General features: G+C 41.3%; 1 long non-coding RNA gene across 1 annotated transcript; it reads right to left on the bottom strand.

Annotated features, from left to right (window-relative positions):
* Positions 1-10,587: 10,587 nt before the first annotated feature.
* Positions 10,588-10,950, bottom strand: LOC146810444 (uncharacterized). The gene is made up of 3 exons (XR_014965688.1): positions 10,845-10,950; positions 10,702-10,757; positions 10,588-10,614 (listed from the first exon to the last, which is right to left on the bottom strand). It is a non-coding gene; the product is annotated as an uncharacterized LOC146810444 (long non-coding RNA).
* Between the last annotated feature and the right edge of the window lie 12,323 nt (positions 10,951-23,273).

Genomic DNA, 23,273 nt, shown 5'->3' with positions numbered 1-23,273 from the left:
TATGGCACTTGCATTTTTTTCTGCTATGAGCATTGCCTTATGTAGTGAATCTTTTTTAATTGTAATTATATCTATTGGAGTTAATTCATATGGTAAGTAATTACTATTGGGTCGCTTTAGACTATATCCCAGATTTGTTATGTACTGTATAAGCCCTTCAAATGCTATTTGTATGGTAATACATGTCCCATTTGGGTGAGGCATTCCTGTGGTGTCACGGCTATGCGAGTCAAATACAAAGTATGAATTTTCACTGTGCATAATAGCTATAACATACATATCCATGCAAAGTAAAACACCGCAATGCAAATTGAGTGCAGCTCTCAATACTGTTTGCATATTTGGCGAAGATGGGTCAAACTGTTTCAGTATATCCCCATAAGAAGGTTGTTTAAGCTTAAGCGAATAGATAGTGTCATTGTGTTGGATATAATTTGGTAAATCATCAGGATGCATAAGCTGTTCTTGATTTATGGAATGCATATCTATATATAAAGCATCCCCTAAGTCCATAATGGCATGTAAATCTTCTACAGTCCATGTATTAGCAGGTTTGTAGCTATTGTGTATGATTGCGAATGTGCTGTTTGGCAAACATTGTTTGCCCCGCGAAGTAGGAGAAAATTTGTTATGCCCTTGATGATAAGCTGCCTGCAGTATTTCCATGATATTAATAGTGACACAAAAATATTGTTTAAATAAACTGCCGGTATTAAACTACCTATTATAGGTTTGTATTGTAGCGTTCTTTTGATGCTGTATTTTAGTGTTGTAAGTTTCTTGTATGGACTATATATCTGTATGCTTCTATACAAGTATAATGCTAACTAGCATATATTAAAATTTATATACACCTTCTAACTTTTCTGAGTAGTTACTATTTATTTGTATAGCTATACAAGGTTCATGCAACTTCCCTTGTGCTGCTAATAACAGTAAGTAATAAATAGATGCTGTTCAGCAAACTAATTTGTGTGAGATAGGTTAGATGTATACTGTATTAAATTTATGCTATATGCATAGGATTTTAAAATGAATAGAAGTGTTTTCTAAGCATGCATTTGGTGTGTGTTTCTATACGCTTGTAGTGTTTCCATGAATGTTGTGCTTTAAGCAAAGCTCAGTGTTTCTTAAATAGCCTGTGAATGATATTTACGGATTTGTAAGCACTAGACTTTCTCAACAGCCTATAGCTATCGCTAACAGAGGTTATGCATGCTGAAAACAATGAGTATGCGTCTAAAAAAATATATATATATTCTAATGATCCCAACTGATTTGTTTTCAACATAGGCTGGTGTATCAACAATAAATTAAGATACTTTCACCTTGATGCCTTGAAAAAGAATGCGCAACTTCTCACAGTTATCTATGGAAGAATAAAAACAAGTATTAATGTTGATTTAACACAGTAAGTTGTCAATAGTAACGAAATTAAGAAATTTTTGCATGGCTCATAAAGTTGGTAGATGTAATAGAGGGAAAACAGAAGTAGAAATTGTATTCCAAAGAGCAATACAGATGTAATAATACGGAGATGGTTTGTAGTGTAACGTTTCTGTGGAGTATGGTAGAAAAAGTGTTGTGAAATGTAGTATAGTGTAGACAATGTGTAGCCAAAAAAGTGTACATCGAGAATGTGTAGCAGAATGTGAAGAAAAGAGTAGTAGAGTGTTTTTCTTAGAGTAAAATATTTAAATAGTTTCATTAAAAAAGACAAACCGTACGGTACAAAAACAAAGGCAAGAAAAGTTGTCAGTGCTTCACATAATTCATCCCATGGTAGTCTGCAGCACGGAATTATACAACATATTGGCGCATGCGCTAAGGTACAGGGGCTAAGGCAGAGGCGCAAAGTAACACGTGTCATGCCACATGTGTGAAGTCACAGAATGTGTGTGCTGTAAAGAGTAGATGGAAGAGATTGTGAATGAGAATGTGTGCTAAAGAGTGTGTGGTACAGAATGTGTAATAGAGAATGCATGGTGTAAAAAGCATTGTGGGCAGTGTGTGCTATTATAGTTGAAAACAGGGATAGGAAACTGAAAAACTTTGAGAAAAAGTTGACAGAGCCTCACGTAAGTAACCCCATTGGAGTTTGCAGATTGGTTCTCACCTGCATGCTCACTTTCTCATCATCAGCTATTGTCAACTTAAAGGTTTAAAGTTTGAAAAAGCCAGGAAAACAAAGAGGAGAGTAAAGAAGAGGCAGTGTGTCATACGTCAAGGAGTAGCGAGAGGAGTAAGAGTAATGTTTGTACAGTACAATTTTAAAGGATAGTAGTGAGGATAAAGACGGAGATGTAAGCATTAGCTCTGGTGCATGTTGTGAAGATGTACATAAAAATGTGTAGAACAGGTAGTATGGTAAAGATTATGTATAATCATAGTGCATGAGAGTGTGTGTGGCAGAGAGCATTTAAGAAGTGCATGCAACAGAGTGTGTGCAACAGAGCGCGTGCAATAGAGCGCATGCAACAGCATGCATGCAACAGAGCGCATGGCAAAGGAAAGAGGACGCGTGGAAAGAGGGCGCGGGGAAAGAGGGCGCGGGGAAAGAGGGCGCGGGGAAAGAGGACGCGGGGAAAGAGGGCGCGGGGAAAGAGGGCGCGGGGAAAGAGGGGGCGGGGAAAGAGGGCGCGGGGAAAGAGGGCGCGGGGAAAGAGGGCGCGGGGAAGAGGGGGCGGGGAAGAGGGTGCATAAAGAAATAGTCTATTAATGGTGAAAACACTGAGCTATCTAAAGGAACAACTTTCCCAAAAAGTTGACAGTGCCTTACATAAGTAACATCATTGCATTGTGCAGATTGGTTGTCATGTGCATGCTCATTTTCTCATCATTAGTTATTGCCAACAAATAGGCTGAAAGTGTCAAAAATGTAGGGGAAAATAAAGTGAGAATAAAGAAGAGACAGTATGTAGTATACATGGAGTAGAAAGAGCAGTAAGAGTAGTGTGTGTAGTGTTTGCCTGATAGTAAAGGATAGGAGGATAATAAAGGTAGTAGAATTGTAAGCATTAGCTAGGGTGCATGTAGAGGAGATGTGTATTACAATTTGCACAGTAGGTAGTATGTTAAAGTGCATGCCAAAAGACAGCGCGTAGGAAAGTGTAAAGGATAGTGTTGAGGATAAAGGTCAGTAGTGATGTAAGCATTATCTGTGGTGTATGTTGAGGAGATGTACTTAAAAATGTGTGCAACAGGTAGTATGGTAAAAAGTATGTAAAAGCATAGTGCATGATAGAGCGTGTGGCAGAGAGCATTTAAGAAGTGCATGCAACAGAGTGCATGCAACAAAGTGCGTGCAGCAGAATGCGTGCAACAGAGCGCGTGCAACAGTGTGCGTGCAAAAGAGTGTTTGTAGAGGAGTAAAGTATATTATTGCTGGAAAAATTGACATAGGCAAAGTCCAAATCCCCTGGTAGTGTTGAGTGTTTAATGTAAGTAACACTATTGAGGTTTGCCAAATACTTTACTTGTATGTTCACTTCTTCATTCTTAAAATTTGGCAGCATATAGCTTGAAAGTTCCCCAAAAAAAGGATTAAAAAGAGGCGCGTCTAACGACCAACAGTAGTCTAAATGTAGGCATTAAGTATGATATATGTAGAGGAGGTGTCTAAAAAAGTGCGCTTTAAATTGTATTCTGTAAAATATAGCATGTTAAAGAGTGCATGTTAAAGATTGTATGGTAAACAGTGCAAACGCAAGACTGTTTGTAGAAAACTAAACTATATTGCTATCTAATAAATTCAACTGCTCTAACGTAAAAGTTGCCAGCGCCTCATGTTATTAACACCATTCGAGTTTTCCGATTGTTTTGCATGTGCATGCTTACTTCCCCATCAACAGCTAATGCCAAATGTGGTTTATATTCACATTTTCACGATGTCACACAGGCATTTACACAAACCTACACATACACACTGCTTCATTCAATCGTGAATTTAAGTACTCCATGCAAACTTCCAATTTTGCTCATTTCTTTAAAAGCAATAATACATTATTTGATTGTGCACAGCCATCTATGTATTGCTTTTTTTGGCCCAACTCTTTTCTCTCCCCTTTCCCATAGCAAGCTTTTGTTGAGGAAGTTTCCCTCAACCTGCCCCACGCTCTTCAGAATCATGGGTGTCTTTTTTTGCAACTTTTCTCTTTTGGCCAGCCGGACCCATATTTGCTGGTGGGCATGTTTCTTCTATTTTATCTTTGCCCTTTTCCGGCTTATGTTTATGGCTGTGAGGCAAATTCTTCCTGAAGCAGTATCGCAAGCAATGTGCTATGTATTTTTGCTGTTTGGTTGTTTGCTTGCTTTTTATCTAACTTTTTGTTTCTCGAGCTTAAGCGGCGTGGGTCATTCCGGTGCAGCAGCGTGCAGGGAGTGCTTTCCTCGGTAAGTATGGTGCTGTTTGTGGGACTTAGGTAAGGCATATTGTAAGTAACTCATTTATTTTTTCTGTTTCGTTACAGGTCTTCAGCAGTGAGGGTCGTTCCAGTGCGGCGGCATGCAGGGAGGCTTTTCCTTTGTAAGTATGGTGTTGTTTGCGGGACTTAGGTAAGGCATATTGTATGTTTTGTAACTAACTGTGTATCTTTGTTTGTTTACAGGGCTTCATCGTTCTGGGGTGCTACGGTGGAGATGCCTACATGGAGCACTTTCCCCAAATGTATGGTGCTGTTTGGGCTATGCATCTATTAAAAAAAGCTAGCATTAGCTACGATGTTTAAGAGGTGCGCTAAAAATGCTGTGCAGTAAAGTATGTGTATTGAGAGTACGTGTGGAAGAGGGCGTGGGGAAGAGGGTGCGGGAAAGAGGGTGCGGGAAAGAGGGTGCGGGAAAGAGGGTGCGGGAAAGAGGGTGCGGGAAAGAGGGTGCGGGAAAGAGGGTGCGGGAAAGAGGGTGCGGGAAAGAGGGCGCGGGAAAGAGGGCGCGGGAAAGAGGGCGCGGGAAAAAGTGCGCGAGAAAGAGGGCGCGAGAAAGAGGGTGCAGGAAAGAGTGCGCATAAATAAATAGTCTATTAATGGTGAAAACACTGAGCTAGCTAAAGAAAATAGTTGCCCACAAAGTTGACAGTGCGTTACATAAGTAACACCATTGCATTATGCAGATTGGTTGTCACGTGCATGCTCACTTTGTTTATTGGTTTTTTTTGACAAATAGGCTGAAAGTGTTCAAAAAGAAGGGGAAAAAAAGGTGAGAATAAAGAAGAGACAGTATGTAGTATACATGAAAAAGTAGTTGAGCAGTAAAAGTAGTGTGTGTAGTGTTTGACTGATAGTAAAGGATAGGAGGATAATAAAGGTAGTAGTTGGAAGCATTAGCTATGCAGCATGTAGAGGAGATGTGTATTACAATGTGTACAGTAGGTAGTATGTGAAAGCGCCTGCCAAAAGATAGCATGTAGAAAAGTGTGTGGCATACAGTGTGTGGCAGAGAGCCTGTGGTAAAGAGCTGGTAGTACAGAGAGTGCCATAGAGGCTGTAACTAAACTGCGTGCTACAGAGTATATGCACCATGCTGTCATATGCGCTAAGTTCCATGCGCTAAGTTACCTGCGCTAAGCCACATGTGGTAAGTTACCCAATAAGAGTACTGTAGTGAGTGGATAAAAGAGTGTAAATGAGAATGTGTGCTAAAGAGTGTGTGGTGTGAAGTGTGCTTTTGAGAATGCATGGTGCAAAATGCATGGTGTGGAGTGTGAGCAATTACTGTTGAAAACAGGGATAGGAAAATGAAAAAAATTCAGAAAAAGTTGACAGAGCCTCACGTAAGTAACACCATTGGAGTTTGCAGATTGGTTCTCACCTGCATGCTCACTTTCTCATCATCAGCTATTGTCAACTTATAGTTTGAAAGTATGAGAAAAGCAAGGGAAACAAAGAGGAGTATAAAGAAGAGGCAGAGTGTAGTATACATAAAGGAGTAGCGACAGGAGCAAGAGTAATGTATGCAGTGTACAAATAATAAAGGATAGTAGTGAAGATAAAGGCATTAGAGATGTAAATTTGCTGTGGTGCATGTTGAGGGGATGTATATAAAAATGTGTACAAAAAGTAGTATGCTAAAGAGTATGTGAAATGATAGTGCATGAGAGCGTGTGACACAGTGCGTGCAACAAAGCGCACGCAACAGACCGCGTGCAACAGAGCGCGTGCAACAGAGCGTGTGCAACAGAGCGCGTGCAACAGAGCGCGTGCAACAGAGCGTCACACGCGCTAAGTTACACGCGCTAAGTTACACGTGCAAAGTTACACGCGCAAAGTTACACGCGCAAAGTTACACGCGCAAAGTTACACGCGCTAAGTTACACGTGCTAAGTTACACGCGCTAAGTTACATGCACTAAGTTACACGCACTAAGTCACACAATGAGTGTGCTGTAGAGAGTGGATAGAGGAGAGTGAATTTCAATGTGCGCTAAAGAGTGTGTGGTGTTGCGTGTGTTTTGGAGAATGCATGATGTGAAATGCATGGTGGCAAGTGTGCGCTATTACTGCTGAAAATAGGAATAGCAAAAGGTAAAACTTGTACAAAAAGTTTGCAGAGCCTCACGTCAGTCACACCATTTGAGTTAGCAGATTGGTTCTCACCTGCATGCTCACTTTCTCATCATTAGCTATTGTCAACTTTTAGTTGTAAATTATGAAAAATCATGGAAAACAAAGAGAAGATTAAAGAAGATAAAGTGTGTAATAAACATAAAGGAGTAGCGAGAGGAGTAAATTATGTAGTATACAAATATTAAAGGTTAGTATTGAAGATAAAGGCAGTAGAGATGTAAGCATTAGCTGTAGTTCATGTTGAGGAGATGTACATAAAAATGTGTGCAACAGGTAGTATGGTAAAGAGTATGTAAAATCAGTGCATGAGAGAACGTGTGACAGAGCACGTGCAACAGAGGGCATGCAACATAATTTCGACACGTGCTAAGTTATACGCGCCAAGGCACATTTGCAAAGTCACACAAGCAGTGTGTATGTAGAGAGTGAATGGAAAGGGGCATTAAGGAGAAAGTAGGCATAAGAGTGCATGTTATAAAATGTGTAACAGAGAACGCATGTTGTAAACTGGATGAGGAGTGCGTGTGAAAGTCTATAGTTAAGCCGTTAATAAAAAGTGTTGCGCAGTAGGAGCATATATATGTAGTATACCAAAAACTGTCAATGCAGGACTTAATTGCCAAACAGCGCATGAGATTTTTAAGCTATGAACCATATGTTCTGAATGAAAAAATGCATTTTTTTCCAACACGTGATTCCCCAAAAACAATTGCACAGTAGTATCTGCATTACTGCGGGTAATACATACATGAAGGTCAATGTTTGTACAGCAAACACTAAAATTAAGTAACCTTCGAGGAGCGATGAAATAATTTAGAAAAGGATACCTCGTCCCGCTAGCGTACTTTGTGAAACCCCTCCCACCCCCTCCAAAAGTCTAACAAACATCACATGACAAAATGTCACTGCTAGTATAAGGTTAACCCCCTTCCCCCCTTTTCGCCCCCCTCATCACTCACTTGTTTCAGTTGGTTACATTAGCATAGAAGCGTTAGAGATTTAAGTAAGGTAAAGACACGTTTTAGACGGTACCTATACGTAAACAATGCACCTTGAAAGCATATGCAAAGAATCCCAACCGGAAGATGGTAAATGTATTCAAATGTCAAGCAAAACGAATAGAAATAAAGCCAAATCTATAGAATGCGCGCACCATAACTGCAATCATAGGCCAAAAGTCAGATCCAAAAGGAGGCATGCACATGAAAACATTTCACATAAATGTTTCGCATCACAAAACACATTTTGCCAACAAAAGTAAAACAGTCGTAAGACATGTAAACAGTATCAAGCGCATTAATATTCCACGGGTGCGAAATTTGTATACTAGCATATAATTGCAGATGACTGGCAAAATTCGCAAATTTTCAATGCAATCGATGTCAAAGTATCTTATGCATAGATTGTTTCAGTGAGGATGAAATAAGTGGCAAACTAAAGCAAAACGTTACCGTAATAAGGCTAGCATTAGTGGTGCAAGCAAAAAGAGCAAGTCAATGTACTGCGTGTGCATTCGTTAAAGTAGGACTAATATGTTTTGAAAGCTGTTCGGTTTTAAACTAAAAAAAAAATGATGGCATCTAAACGTAACGCTTACAAATCAAAATAAGCAGGATACCCAACGATGGCGAAGCGGTACCGTAATGTATACCGAAATACTGGCGAAAGCCAAAAACATCAAGGCTATGTGCTGTCTATGTGTGCCCCTTCTAAATTCTTCCCAATCTACGCTCACCAAATATTTTATTGCAAACTTGACAAAAAAGCGCGGCTCGGAAGTTTAAATGCATTCAGATACGAAGCGCACTGTGGTAACTACAAAGCGCCTAACATGTTTCCAAAGGTTGAGATCGCAAAACCACTGCACTTGTCATTAGCCAAACACGACAGAAAACGTTCAGTGAGTTCATTGTGTAAACGGAAATACATTAGAAGCTGCTTACCTTATAGCAATAGAGATCGTTTTGGTGGTACCGGATGACCCACGAAATGTCTTGAATGTCTGCTCTCCCAGTTTAGGGCAAGGAAAAGAGAAATAAAAGGGAGTTAATTCAAATGTCTTCTGAGATCTAGCCATCTATTTGAAAGGCAAATGCATTGTAAGTTGTATTTTAAGTAATAATTGTACGATTTCGGACAACAGAGCAAGTCTGCAATGCAATCCAGGGAAAAGTTTGTAATGCAGTGTGCGCCTCACTAAGTATGCAATACACGCGTACCGTAATGTGTATAGTAAGACTGGCAAACACCTAAAAACTGCAAAATAATGTGGTGTGCGTGCGTGCTCCTTATAAATCGTGTTAAATCTTTCCTAGCAAGTGATTTCTTTTCAAAAGATTGTAATCGCGGCTTCGAAACTTAAAGTCAGCAAGATACCAAACGATGGCGAGCCGGTACCGTAATATATATCTAAATCGCGGCGAAAGGTAAAACATTAATGTAATGTGGTGTGTGTGCGTGTCCCTTCTAAATTCTGCCTAACATATGCTAGTAAATCTTTTCGTTGCAGCTTTTAAATAAAAGTGCGGCTTTGAAAATTTAAAGCCATAAAGACACGCAGCGAACTTTGCTAATAAATAAAGCGCATAACATGTTTGCAAAGGTTAACAATGGAAATTTCCTGTACTTGTCATTAGCAATCCACGATAGAAAACGTTTGTTGAGTTTATTTTAAAAAGGGCAATACAATTGAAGTTGCTTACCTTTTTGCAATAGAGATAGTATACTCCGTACTGGATGACCCACGAAATGTCTAGAATGGCTGCTGTTCCAGTTCAGGTCGAGGAAAAGAGAAATGAAGTGTATTTAATATAAATGATCTCAAAAATGTAACCATCGATTCGAAAGCAAAAGGCATTCTAAGTTGTATTTTAACTAATAAATGTACGATCCCTGACAACAATAGCAAGTCTGAAATGTAAAGCATGGGAAAGTGTATTATGCAGAGAGCGCTTCACTAAGTATGCAATACACGGGAAACGCTAGCAAATCGGTACCGTAATGTATTTATTAATAGCGGCGAACACAAAAAGCATGCAAGGTAATGTGGTGTGTGTGCGTGGTCCTCACAAATTTCGTCAAATATTTATTAGCAAGTGTTTTTCTTTTTAAAATGTAAGTAATCGCGGCATTGACAATTAAAGGGAGCAAGATACCAAACGAAGGCGAAGCGGTCCCGTAATGTATATAATAATCCCGGAAAAAGCATAAACATTAAGGTAATATGGGGTGCGTGCCCCTTCTAAATCCTGGCCAATATAAGTTAGTCAATTTCCCCGTTGCAGATAGTAAATAAAAGCGCGGTTTTGAAAATTTAAAGGCATCAAGATACTGAGCGGACTTTGCTAACAATAAAAGCGCCAAACATGTTGGCTAAGGTTAACATTGTAAAACACCAGCACTTTACATTAGCAAAACACGATACAAAACGTTCAATGCCTTTATTTACAAAACGGCAATACAAATAAAGTGGCTTACCTTTTCGCAATAGAGATAGTTTAGCTCGTACTGGATGACCTGGAAACAAGCAATGTTTTCGAATGGCTGCTCTTCGAGTTTAAGTACAGTCAAACCGGAGGAAAGGGGAGTTACTTTAAATGAATAACAATAGAGAAGTAACACTTGTTTACGAACAGCACGCGTGTGAAATCTTGTTGTTGTCTAGCCGTATGCTAATGTTTGGGTGGTGGTCTTCCTTGGATGAAAGGAATGTCTGCCTGAGAGTGTGTGCTATCGTTAGCGAGGAGGTGTGAATTCCTGGCGAATTGAATGTGAAAGCATGCATGAGACAGATAGCGATCCAGCAAAAGGAAACGCGGCTCCAACCTGTCTGACCGCGTTCAAAGTTTTTATCAAAGAGAATTCACCGCAAATGCGCTGTAAAGCTAAAACCTTCTTTACGAATACAAAACATTCTAAATACAGGCAAATTACGAAAATAAGTAAACAGACTTACCTTTAGATGCCTTACCTTAGACCCGCCAAAAGATTAATACCTACAGAGTAAAGCTCCTAAAGCAAGATGCTGCCCGGGATAGTCAGGCCCGCGGAAGTCCCTGTAAAACCCCCCCAAAAAATGTGTAAGTGAAATACGAATCAGACAAGATGTCTTATTAAAGATCCGCAAACACCAGCATACATACCGGCTGAAGTAATCTTTGCATGACGCTTCCCAAGGACGGATCGGACCGGGGAATCCCTGTGAAAAAAAAAGTAAAAATACAAGTGTTAGATAAGGGACAGACAAGATGCTTTACTACAGAGGCGGCAAACGCATTATACATACCCATGGAAAGCAGTGCAAGCACGTTGGTTCCCGGGAACGGGCCAGAGAGAGGCATACCTGGAAAACAAACCGAAAGTAATTTATTCCAATAACAACCTGAGGTAATGCCTACAATAGGTGAACAAACTTCAAGTGACCCGTTTATAACTGCGTAGCACCTACCATGCGAACGGCAAAAGACTGTCACTCTCCCCCAATAGCAGAATCTGTTAAAAAACGTGCCCTTATGATAACTCCCAAGCATTACAATCAAAGTAAACGCAATTTTACATCGAACATATTACGTTTCAAATAACTCAGCTTAGCTGTCTGTAGCTGCGTCCACCTACCGTGAGATCTAGAAAAGAGTGCCACTCCCACCACATCAGATTCAACCCAAAAACGTGCCCCACCCTCACCGTACGCAAATATTGAATTGCACACAATACACGTGACTGTACTTCCGCTACAAATTCTGTATTCAAAAGAAATAAACCGTCTAACATACAACCTTAAAAAAGTGAACACATCCCCAAAATTTACAGCATCGATAACTCTCCAACATTCTAATTACCGTCAAAGTAATTGTAGAATGAACCTAAAAAGGAATAAAAGATTCGCACTTACCTGTCTGTAGCTGCGTCACGCCTAACGTCCGATCTGGAAAAGGATGACACACTCCCAAAACAGCAGATTCATCACAAAAACGTGCCCCACCCTGACGTAATCACATATTGAAGAACACACAATACACGTGACAGTACTTTCGTTACAAAACCTGTATCACAAGCAACTAAACAGTGTAACACCGAACAATAAATAAGATAACCTTGTATTACAAATACATCATCAATAACTCAAACATTATAATCACATTAAAAATTCTTTTAAATAAAACATATCAAATCTAAAAGATTCGCACTTACCTGTCTGTAGCTGCGTCACGCCTACCGTCCGATCTAGAAAAGGATGACACACTCCCAATACAGCAGATTCCTCACAAAAACGTGCCCCACCCTGACGTACTCACATATTGAATCAAACACAATACACGTGACAGTACTTTCGTCACAAAACCTGTCTCACAATCAAATAAACGTTCTAACATTCAGCAATAAATACGAATAAACTTAGAATAAAAATACATCAGCAATAACTCACAAACATTCTAATCACAGTAAAAGTAATTTCCAAAAGAACATAACAGGCATAAAAGATTCGCACTTACCTGTCTGTAGCTGCGTCACGCCTACCGTCCGATCGGAAAAAGGATGAGACACTCCCAAAACAGCAGATTCATCACAAAAACGTGCCCCACCCTGACGTACTCACATATTGACTCAAACACAATACACGTGACAGTACTTTCGTTACAAAACCTGTATCACGAGCAACTAAACAGTCTAACACCCAGCAATAAATAAGATAACCTTGTATTACAAATACATCACCAATAACGCAAACATTATAATCACATTAAAAATACTTTCAAATCAAACATAATAGGTATAAAAGTTTCGCACTTACCTGTCTGTAGCTGCGTCACGCCTACCGTCCGATCTAGGAAAGGATGAGACACTCCCAATACAGCAGATTCCTCACAAAAACGTGCCCCACCCTGACGTACTCACATATTGAATCAAACACAATACACGTGACAGTACTTTCGTCACTAAACCTGTCTCACAATCCACTTTGCAGTCTAACACCCAGCAATAAATAAGATAACCTTGTATTACAAATACATCACCAATAACTCAAACATTATAATTACATTTAAAATACTTTCAAATAAAACATAACAGGTATAAAAGTTTCGCACTTACCTGTCTGTAGCTGCGTCACTCCTACCGTCCGATCTAGAAAAGGATGAGACACTCCCAAAATAGCAGATTCATCACAAAAACGTGCCCCACCCTGACGTACTCACATATTGAATCAAACACAATACACGTGACAGTACTTTCGTCACTAAACCTGTATGACAATTAAATAAACAGTCTAACACCCAGCAATAAATACGAAAAACCTTTGAACCAAAATACATAATCAATCACAGAAACACTATAATCACATTATAAATAATTCAAAATAGAACATAACAGGTATAAAAGATTCGCACTTACCTGTCTGTAGCTGCGTCACTCCTACCGTCCGATCTGGAAAAGGATGAGACACTCCCAAAACAGCAGATTCATCACAAAAACGTGCCACACCCTGACGTAATCACATATTTTATAACACACAACACACATGACAGTACTGTCGTCACAAAACACCAGTATTACTATAAAATAAACAGACTAAAAATTAATCCTTGGTAATAAGACCTGTAACTTACCTTGATACGAGACTAAAAAACAGTGAACGTATACAAACCATTCACTTACCTGTTTGTAGCTCTCTTCCGCCCAATGTAGCATCTAAAACTCAAATTACAGCCAACAATCGCAGATTCACAAGAAACCGTGTGACGAAAAGAGACATAACAGACAAGTAGAAAACAATCCTCAGCATATTATTTTTACCTCCTAATTACTCGCCAAGTTCTACTTTAAACGTATAAAATATATACACTTACCTGTTTGTCGCTTCCTTCCACCTGCCGTCGCGCCGTGAAAACAATGAACAGTCAACATCTGCAGATTCGCAACAAACCCGGGCCCAACGTCCCTAAAAATACACAACCCTTTCGACACCCAAAAACCCTATTGCTATACTACAACAATCCATAACAAACAAAACAACTTAAAAGCAAATCGTCTAACACTACACCCAAAAGCAATTAAATGAAAAGATGTAAATTAGCGTACTCTTACCTAATAGCCGAAGTGACGCCGCTGCACCGGACCGACCGTACAAAAATGGACACCTAACAAAGAATTAGATATTACGCATAGACATATTATATTTACCTACAAACAACTCTGAAAGTCCAACTTTAAACGTAGATACAAAATGCACTTACCTGTTTCTAGCTGCCTTCCGCCTTCCGTAGCATCGGGAAAAAAATGAACAGTAAACATCCGCAGATTCACAACAAACAGCGGTCCAACGCCACCAAAAAGTTCCCCACACTTCCGACGCCAAAAACACCTATTGCTATCCTACTAAATCCATAACAAAGAAAACGACATAAAGATAAAACGTCTAACACTACACCAAAAAGTTAATGAAGTGATGTAAAATGGCATACTTTTACCTATTCGTTGAAGTTACGCCGCTGCACCGGAACGACCCTACAAAAACAGACACATAACAAAGAATGAGATATAAATCATACCATCTTCTATTTACCTCCCACTAACTCTCAAAGTCTATCTCTAAACGTATATTAAAAAATCACTTACCTGTTTGTAGCTCTGTTCGCCTACCGTTGCATCGTGAACACAATGAACAGTCAACATCCGCAGCTTCACAACAAACCCTGGCCCAACCCCACGAAAACGAGCCCACACTTGCGACGCCCAAAACCCCTATTGCTATACTACGAAATCCATAACAAAGAAAACGACATAAAGACAAATAATCTAACAGTACCCCAAAAACTATTTAAATAAAACGATGTAAAATTGCGTTCCCTTACCTAATAGCCGAAGTTAAGCCACTGAACCGGCAAGACCCTACCAAAACAGACACATAACCAAGAATTAGATATCAGACATAACATAATCTATGTACCTCCCACTAACTCTCAAAGTGCAACTTTAAACGTAAAATACAAATGCACTTACCTGTTTCTAGCTGCCTTCCGCCTTCCGTAGCATCGGGAAAACAATGAACAGTAAACATCCGCAGATTCACAACAAACCCTGGGCCAACCCCAGTCAAAATACACAACACTTCCTACGTCCAAAAACCCTCTTGCTATACAAGAAATCCATAACAAACAAAACTACCTAAAGTTAAAACGTCTAACAGTACCCCCAAAAAATTGAGAAATGCAATGAAAAAAAATGGCGTACTCTTACCTAATCGCCGAAGATACACCGCTGCGACGCCACGACCCAGACCGCTGAAGCCCTGTAAATAAACAGAAAACAAAACCTAATTACTTCAAAAACATACAATATGCCTTACCTAACTCCCGCAACCCCCACCATACTTACCAACTAAAGCGCTCCCTGCAGCCGCTGCACCGGAACGAACCTCCTAAAACAGAGACATAACAAACACTTTAAAAAAAACACAAACATATTTTATTTGCCTCATAATTACTCTCCAAGTGCAACTTTTAACGTATAAAATATATACACTTACCTGTTTGTCGCTCCCTTCCACCGGCCGTCGCGCCGTGAAAACAATGAACAGTCAACAGCTGCAGATTCGCAACAAAGCCTGCCCCAAACCCCACTAAAAACACACACTTTACAGCACCCAAAAGCATTTTGTTCTACTACAAACCCCATAACAAACAAAGCAACCTAAAAATAAAAAGTCTAACAGTACAATCAAAAAAAAATGTATTAAATGCTGTAAAATGGTGTACTCTTACCTAATAGCCGAAGTGACGCCGCTGCACCGGACCGACCTTTCAAAACTGGACACATAACAAAGAATGAAATATTACGCATAGACATATAAAATTTACCTACCAACAACTCACCAAGTCTAACATTAAACGTATAAGGAAAATGCACTTACCTGTTTGTAGCTCTGTCCGCCTACCGTAGCATCGGGAAAACAATGAACAGTCAACATCCGCAGATTCACAACAAACCCTGGCCCAACCCCACGAAAACGACCCCACACTTGCGACGCCAAAAACCCCTATTGCTATACTAGGAAATCCATAACAAAGACAACAACATAAAGATAAAACGTCTAACACTACACCAATAAGTTAATGAAGTGATGTAAAAAGGCATACTTTTACCTATTCGTTGAAGTTACGCCGCTGCCACCGGAACGACCCTACAAAAACAGACACATAACAAAGAATTAGATATCAAACATAACATAATCTATGTCCCTCCCACTAACTCTCAAAGTGCAACTTTAAACGTAAAATACAAATGCACTTACCTGTCTCTAGCTCTCTTCCGCAGACCGTTGCATCGTGAAAACAATGAACATTCAACATCCGCAGATTCACAACAAACCCTGGGCCAACCCCAGTCAAAATACACAACACTTCCTACGCCCAAAAACCCTCTTGCTATACAACAAATCCATAACAAACAAAACTACCTAAAGTTAAAACGTCTAACAGTACCCCCCAAAAAATCGAGAAATGCAATGAACAAAAATGGCGTACTCTTACCTAATCACCGAAGACACACCGCTGCGACGCCACGACCCAGACCGCTGAAGCCCTGTAAATAAACAGAAAACAAAACCTAATTACTTCAAAAACATACAATATGCCTTACCTAACTCCCGCAACCCCCACCATACTTACCGACTAAAGCGCTCCCTGCAGCCGCTGCACGGGAACGAACCTCCTAAAACAAAGACATAACAAACACTTTTAAAAAAACACAAACATATTTTATTTGGCTCATAATTACTCTCCAACTGCAACTTTTAACGTCTAAAATATATACACTTACCTGTTTGTCGCTTCCTTCCACCGGCCGTCGCGCTGTGAAAACAATGAACAGTCAACAGCTGCAGATTCGCAAAAAAGCCTGCCCCAACCCCACTAAAAACACACACTTTACAGCACCCAAAAGCATTTTGTTCTACTACAAACCCCATAACAAACAAAGCAACCTAAAAATAAAAAGTCTAACAGTACAATCAAAAAAAATTGTATTAAATGCTGTAAAATGGTGTACTCTTACCTAATAGCCGAAGTGACGCCGCTGCACCGGACCGACCTTTCAAAACTGGACACATAACAAAGAATGAAATATTACGCATAGACATATAAAATTTACCTACCAACAACTCACCAAGTCTAACTTTAAACGTCTAAGGAAAATGCACTTACCTGTTTGTAGCTCTGTTCGCCTACCGTAGCATCGGGAAAACAATGAACAGTCAACAACCGCAGATTCACAACAAACCCTGGCCCAACCCCACGAAAACGACCCCACACTTGCGACGCCAAAAACCCCTATTGCTATACTAGGAAATCCATAACAAAGACAACAACATAAAGATAAAACGTCAAACACTACACCAATAAGTTAATGAAGTGATGTAAAAAGGCATACTTTTACCTATTCGTTGAAGTTACGCCGCTGCACCGGAACGACCCTACAAAAACAGACACATAACAAAGAATTAGATATCAAACATAACATAATCTCTGTACCTCCCACTAACTCTCAAAGTGCAACTTTAAACGTAAAATACAAATGCACTTACCTGTCTCTAGCTGTCTTCCGCCGACTGTTGCATCGTGAAAACAATGAACATTCAACATCCGCAGATTCACAACAAACCCTGGGCCAACCCCAGTCAAAATACACAACACTTCCTACGCCCAAAAACCCTCTTGCTATACAACAAATCCATAACAAACAAAACTACCTAAAGTTAAAACGTCTAACAGTACCCCCCAAAAAATCGAGAAATGCAATGAACAAAAATGGCGTACTCTTACCTAATCACCGAAGATACACCGCTGCGACGCCACGACCCAGACCGCTGAAGCCCTGTAAATAAACAGAAAACAAAACCTAATTACTTCAAAAACATACAATATGCCTTACCTAAGTCCCGCAACCCCCACCATACTTACCAACTAAAGCGCTCCCTGCAGCCGCTGCACCGGTACAACACACACTGCTGAAGACCTGTAAGGAAACAGAAAAAAAAAACAGTTACTTACCACACATACAATATACATCACCTAAGTCCCGCAAACACCACCATACTTACCGAGGAAAGCGCTCCCTGCATCCGCTGCACCGGTACGCCCCACACATTAACCTCCCACTAACTGTCAAAGTCCAACTTTAAACATACAATCCAAAATCACTTACCTGTTTCTACCTCTCTTCCGCCGGCCGTTGCATCGTGAAAACAATGAACATTCAACATCCGCAGATTCACAACAAACCCTGGTCCAACCCCAGTAAAAATACACAACACTCCCGACGACAAAAAAACCCTATTGCTATAGAACCAAATCCATAACAAACAAAACTAAAGTTAAAACGTCTAACAGTACCCCCCAAAAATTATAGAAATGAAATAAAAAAAGGTCGTACTCTTACCTAATCGGCCAAGATACACCACTGCAACGCCACGACCCAGACCGCTGAAGCCCTGTAAATAAACCCAAATAAAAATCTAATTACTTAAAATACATACAATATGCCTTCCCTAAGTCCCGCAACCCCCACCATACTTACCACATAACGCGCTCCCTGCAGCCGCTGCACCGGAACGACCCACACTGATGAAGACCTGCAAGGAAACATAAAAAAAACACAGTTACTTACAACACATACAATATACCTTACCAAAGCCCCACAAACACCACCATACTTACCGAGGAAAGCGCTCCCTGCAGCCGCTGCACCGGAACGACCCACACATTTACCTCCCACTAATTCTCAAAGTCCAAATGTAAACGTAAAATACAAATTCACTTACCTGTTTCTAGCTGTCTTCCGCCGAGCGTTGCATCGTGAAAACAAGAAAAATTCAACATCCGCAGATTCACAACAAACCCTGGCCCAACCCCAGTAAAAATACACAACACTCCCGACGACAAAAAAGCCTATTGCTATACAACAAACCCATAACAAACAAAGCTAACTAAACTTAAAACGTCTAACAGTACCCCACAAAAATCTAGAAAAAAATAAAATAAACAATGGCGTACTCTTACCTAATCGCCCAAGATACACCACTGCAACGCCACGACCCACACTGCTGAAAACCTGTAAGGAAACATAAAAAAAACACAGTTACTTCATCATATACAATATACATTACCGAAGCCCCGCAAACACCACCATACTTACCGAGGAAAGCGCTCCCTGCAGCCGCTGCACCGGAACGACCCACACTGCTGAACTCCTGTAAGGAAACATAAAAAAAACACAGTTACTTCATCATATACAATATACATTACCGAAGCACCGCAAACCCCACCATACTTACCGAGGAAAGCGCTCCCTGCAGCCGCTGCACCGGAACGACCCACACTGCTGAAGACCTGTAAGGAAACATAAAAAAAACACAGTTACTTTCTCAAATACAATATACATTAACGAAGCCGCGCAAACCCCCCCATACTTACCAAGGAAAGCGCTCCCTGCAGCCGCTGCCCCGGAACGACCCACACTGCTGAAGACCTGTAAGGAAACATAAAAAAAACACAGTTACTTCATCATATACAATATACATTACCGAAGCCCCGCAAACACCACCATACTTACCAACTAAAGCGCTCCCTGCAGCCGCTGCACCGGTACGCCCCACACTGCTGAAGACCTGTAAGGAAACATAAAAAAAACACAGTTACTTTCTCAAATACAATATACATTAACGAAGCCGCGCAAACCCCACCATACTTACCAAGGAAAGCGCTCCCTGCAGCCGCTGCCCCGGAACGACCCACACTGCTGAAGACCTGTAAGGAAACATAAAAAAAACACAGTTACTTCATCATATACAATATACATTACCGAAGCCACGCAAACACCACCATACTTACCAACTAAAGCGCTCCCTGCAGCCGCTGCACCGGTACGCCCCACACTGCTGAAGACCTGTAAGGAAACATAAAAAAAACACAGTTACTTCATCATATACAATATACATTACCGAAGCCCCGCAAACACCACCATACTTACCGAGGAAAGCGCTCCCTGCAGCCGCTGCACCAGTACGCACCACACTGCTGAAGACCTGTAAGGAAACATAAAAAAAACACAGTTACTTCATCATATACAATATACATTACCGAAGCCCCGCAAACACCACCATACTTACCGAGGAAAGCGCTCCCTGCAGCCGCTGCACCAGTACGCACCACACTGCTGAAGACCTGTAAGGAAACATAAAAAAAACACAGTTACTTTCTCAAATACAATATACATTAACGAAGCCGCGCAAACCCCACCATACTTACCAACTAAAGCGCTCCCTGCAGCCGCTGCACCGGTACGCCCCACACTGCTGAAGACCTGTAAGGAAACATAAAAAAAACACAGTTACTTCCTCAAATACAATATACATTATCGAAGCCCCGCAAACCCCGCCATACTTACCGACTAAAGCGCTCCCTGCAGCCGCTGCACAGGAACGACCCACACTACTGAAGACCTGTAAGGAAACATAAAAAAAAACAGTTACTTACAACACATACGCAAACACCACCATACTTACCGAGGAAAGCGCTCCCTGCAGCCGCTGCACCGGAACGACCCACACTGCTGGAAACCTGTAACAAAACAAAGGTCAAACAGTTAGTTCCCAAACATAAAGGATGCCTTTACCAACCCACCCCCCCAAAAAAAGATCACTTACCACACAGCTCCAGGAATGCTTCGCCTCACAGCAACCAACACAAAATGACCTTCCAAACAGGGAAAACCCCAAAAAAAAAAACACGCCCATCAGCTGCAAAAGGGGTGAAAAAGGGGACGGCCGGCACGATTGAGACTTCTCGGTAAAACCACGCCCCCCAATCCGAAAAGGACGGGGCATAATCGGAGTGACTGGACATCTTCTCCAGTGGCTGGCCAGCATTTAAGAGGCCAGCCAATGGAGAACAGGAGAGAAGAGGGGCGGGTGCAAGCCCCTCTTCTCAAAGTCATTAAATCTCGCGAGCGAGACTGCGCAAGCGCAGCCTTCGCTAGCCGAGACCTAAAAAGTGATACAAGGGAAACAATAATTTTTGCAGTGGCCAGATTTTACAGCGTGCCTGGCAAATTGGAGTAAAGGGTCTCCTCAGAGGTAATCCTTACCCTCACATGACATGAGGAGATGCAATTGTCATATATATATGATACATAATTATTGTTATTAGGATACATACAGTATGTTGTTTCTTGCCCTTGAGAGATTTTTACACTGTGATGATTTTATCTGAACTATTTTATTATTTATGTTTTTAAAGATGTATCCAATGCATTTTAAGTTACCTTTGGCCAGCTGTATACCTATTGTGTATGATAAGGTGTAGTATTTTTGTGATGTTTGTATTGCTTTTAAGGTTTTGAAGCCAAAATAAAGTATTAATATAAAAAAAATAAAAAAAAGATTTTCTCCGCAATTAGATGTCAACAAAATGGGGAATCCACAGTGAAAGGACCTATAGTCAGCGTAAGGGGCTTGGAGATGGGGCTTACAACCGGTACACCAGAAAAACCTACCGAAACATTATTGTGGCCAGACAGAGCTGCCCCGGGGACCAGTGAGCGGGAAATAGAGCTATTCATTGCACCTGTATCCACCAAAAATTCTTTAGCCGAGCCATGCAAATCTGCTGTAACATAAGGACCGCGCTGATCTACAGGTATCTGAACCTGTCCCTCACTCCGTCCCTGGCTGTCCTAGCTGTGGGACATCCCTGTCACCTCATCCATATCATAGTCACCATGATAGTACTGACCGCTCTTGTTATTATCAAAGTAATTACTGTCTTGACGATCCTGGCCGCAAGCTCCACAACCCCGTCCATGAGAACCTTGTCCTCTAGGGGCTGCGACTTTCTGCAACAACACTGGGCACTCGCTATGCCAGTGCCCCCCTTCCTTACAATACACACACTGATTTGGCTCTACAGGTGTAGTGTTCCTGCTAGTACGAGGAAGCTGTCTGTCTGAACCACCACATCCTCTACCATTTCCCCTAGAATCCTGTTGCAACAACACCTTCGCCTTCAACTCTTTATGCTTTTTCTCCACCTTCTCCTTCTCCTCGTTTTTCCCTGTGCTCATAATACAGCACCTTACTCAATATTACTGAAGGGGAGGAAGTAGTCCAGGTACTCTCTGAAGCCTGCAACCTAGTCGCAAGTTCAGGAAGCAAGTGCGTAACACATCTATTGACAAACAATCGGACGCTTCCCTCCACCGACAAATCCATTCCACTAAAATCCCAAAATACCCCTTCAAAACAAGTGAAAAAGTCCGACACACTCTTATCTTTCTTCTGGCGACATACCGCTAACTTGTCCCAATCTGCAAGCGTCATCACCGTTGATGAGGCAGCCTCAGTTAATTCCTTATAATATGCAGTGGGAATTTTCCTAGGGTCAAGTAGCTGAGTCTTAAGGGACAAAACCTCACTCCTTTTCCATGGAGTATAAACCCATTGTTCTTGGAACCGGGCCTTTACCCATGGTCTAGTAACAACATCATGCTGGTCCCGTTGCTCTGGTATTTCAGGGGAATATGTCTCATTACATCGCAATGCAGTACATCGCGTGCTCTTACAACGCGGTCGTTACAATGACTTGCGATGTAAATGCATTGTGTACTAACAACGCTGTCGTTGTAACGACCGCGTTGTAATAGTAGTGTGATGTAATGACAGCATTGTAAATGCTGTTTCCCATTTCAGGGTAATATATGGGGTGCACCTCACTCATCAGAAACTGAGACACCATATTCGGGCTCTTATCAAGCAGCCTATTCCGATAAGCAACCAACATCGCAACATTACCAAAAACCTGAGCAGGCGCCATATCACCTACCTTAATATCGTAGATAATCTGCGGTGCTGCTTCATTGAAACACTGCTCCCAAAGCCCAATGAAAGTAGCCGACATGTGTTTAAGGGCATGCTGCTGTACAAAAGGCTCATAATCTTTCATCACATACCACACATCCTCCACGCTGTAAATAGGGTGTCGAGCCCACTGAGCCGCTTGATTAGCCAACACCTTTTTTCTCGGCTTCCCCCACATCAGATCATATCCACGTCGTCCTAACCGGTCCTTGAATTTCATCCTCAGGGCCACGTACTGATGTCTCAATAGTCTGCAAAATCGGGGGATAGGGGAAAACAGTGAGAGTGATAACAGAGTTACCGGGCGATAATGTCGCTACTGACTGGGTCGTGGGCGTAAGAGCTGGTGAGAGGGATGCCGAAGCAATAGGTGTTGCTGGAATGCTAACAGATGTAGTTCCCACAGACGACGGAGACAGAGAAAGGACAGGAGGTGCCGTGGCCAAGGCAGATGGAGCAACAGTTGCAGAGACAGAGGCAACAGAAACAGAAGAACTGGGTAACTGGGGCTGCCGGGGAAGTACAGGGTATACCCTCTGCGGGGCATACGGAGGCAGAGGTCGAACATCCAGCAATTCCTCCACAAAAGTGTGATTTTCTTCTCGAGCAACATAAGACTTTTCACATTGCAATCTAAACTTCCTATCGGCACACTCTATTCCCTTTTCTATTTTCTATCTATCATGCGCTACGACTTTCTGAGTCAACAACTGTATTCTCCGCTTTCGGACCTCTTTCGCTGCTTTAATTTGTCTCTGTTTAGCCTCCTTCTGCCACGTTCTGAGGGAATCAAACATTGACTGCCTA

The sequence above is a fragment of the Triturus cristatus genome, chromosome 7 (assembly GCF_964204655.1).
Source record: "Triturus cristatus chromosome 7, aTriCri1.1, whole genome shotgun sequence".
Classification (NCBI taxonomy): Eukaryota; Metazoa; Chordata; class Amphibia; order Caudata; family Salamandridae; genus Triturus; species Triturus cristatus.
The sequence above is the reverse complement of the archived record's forward strand: the minus strand, read 5'-3'. Positions and strand labels throughout refer to the sequence as shown.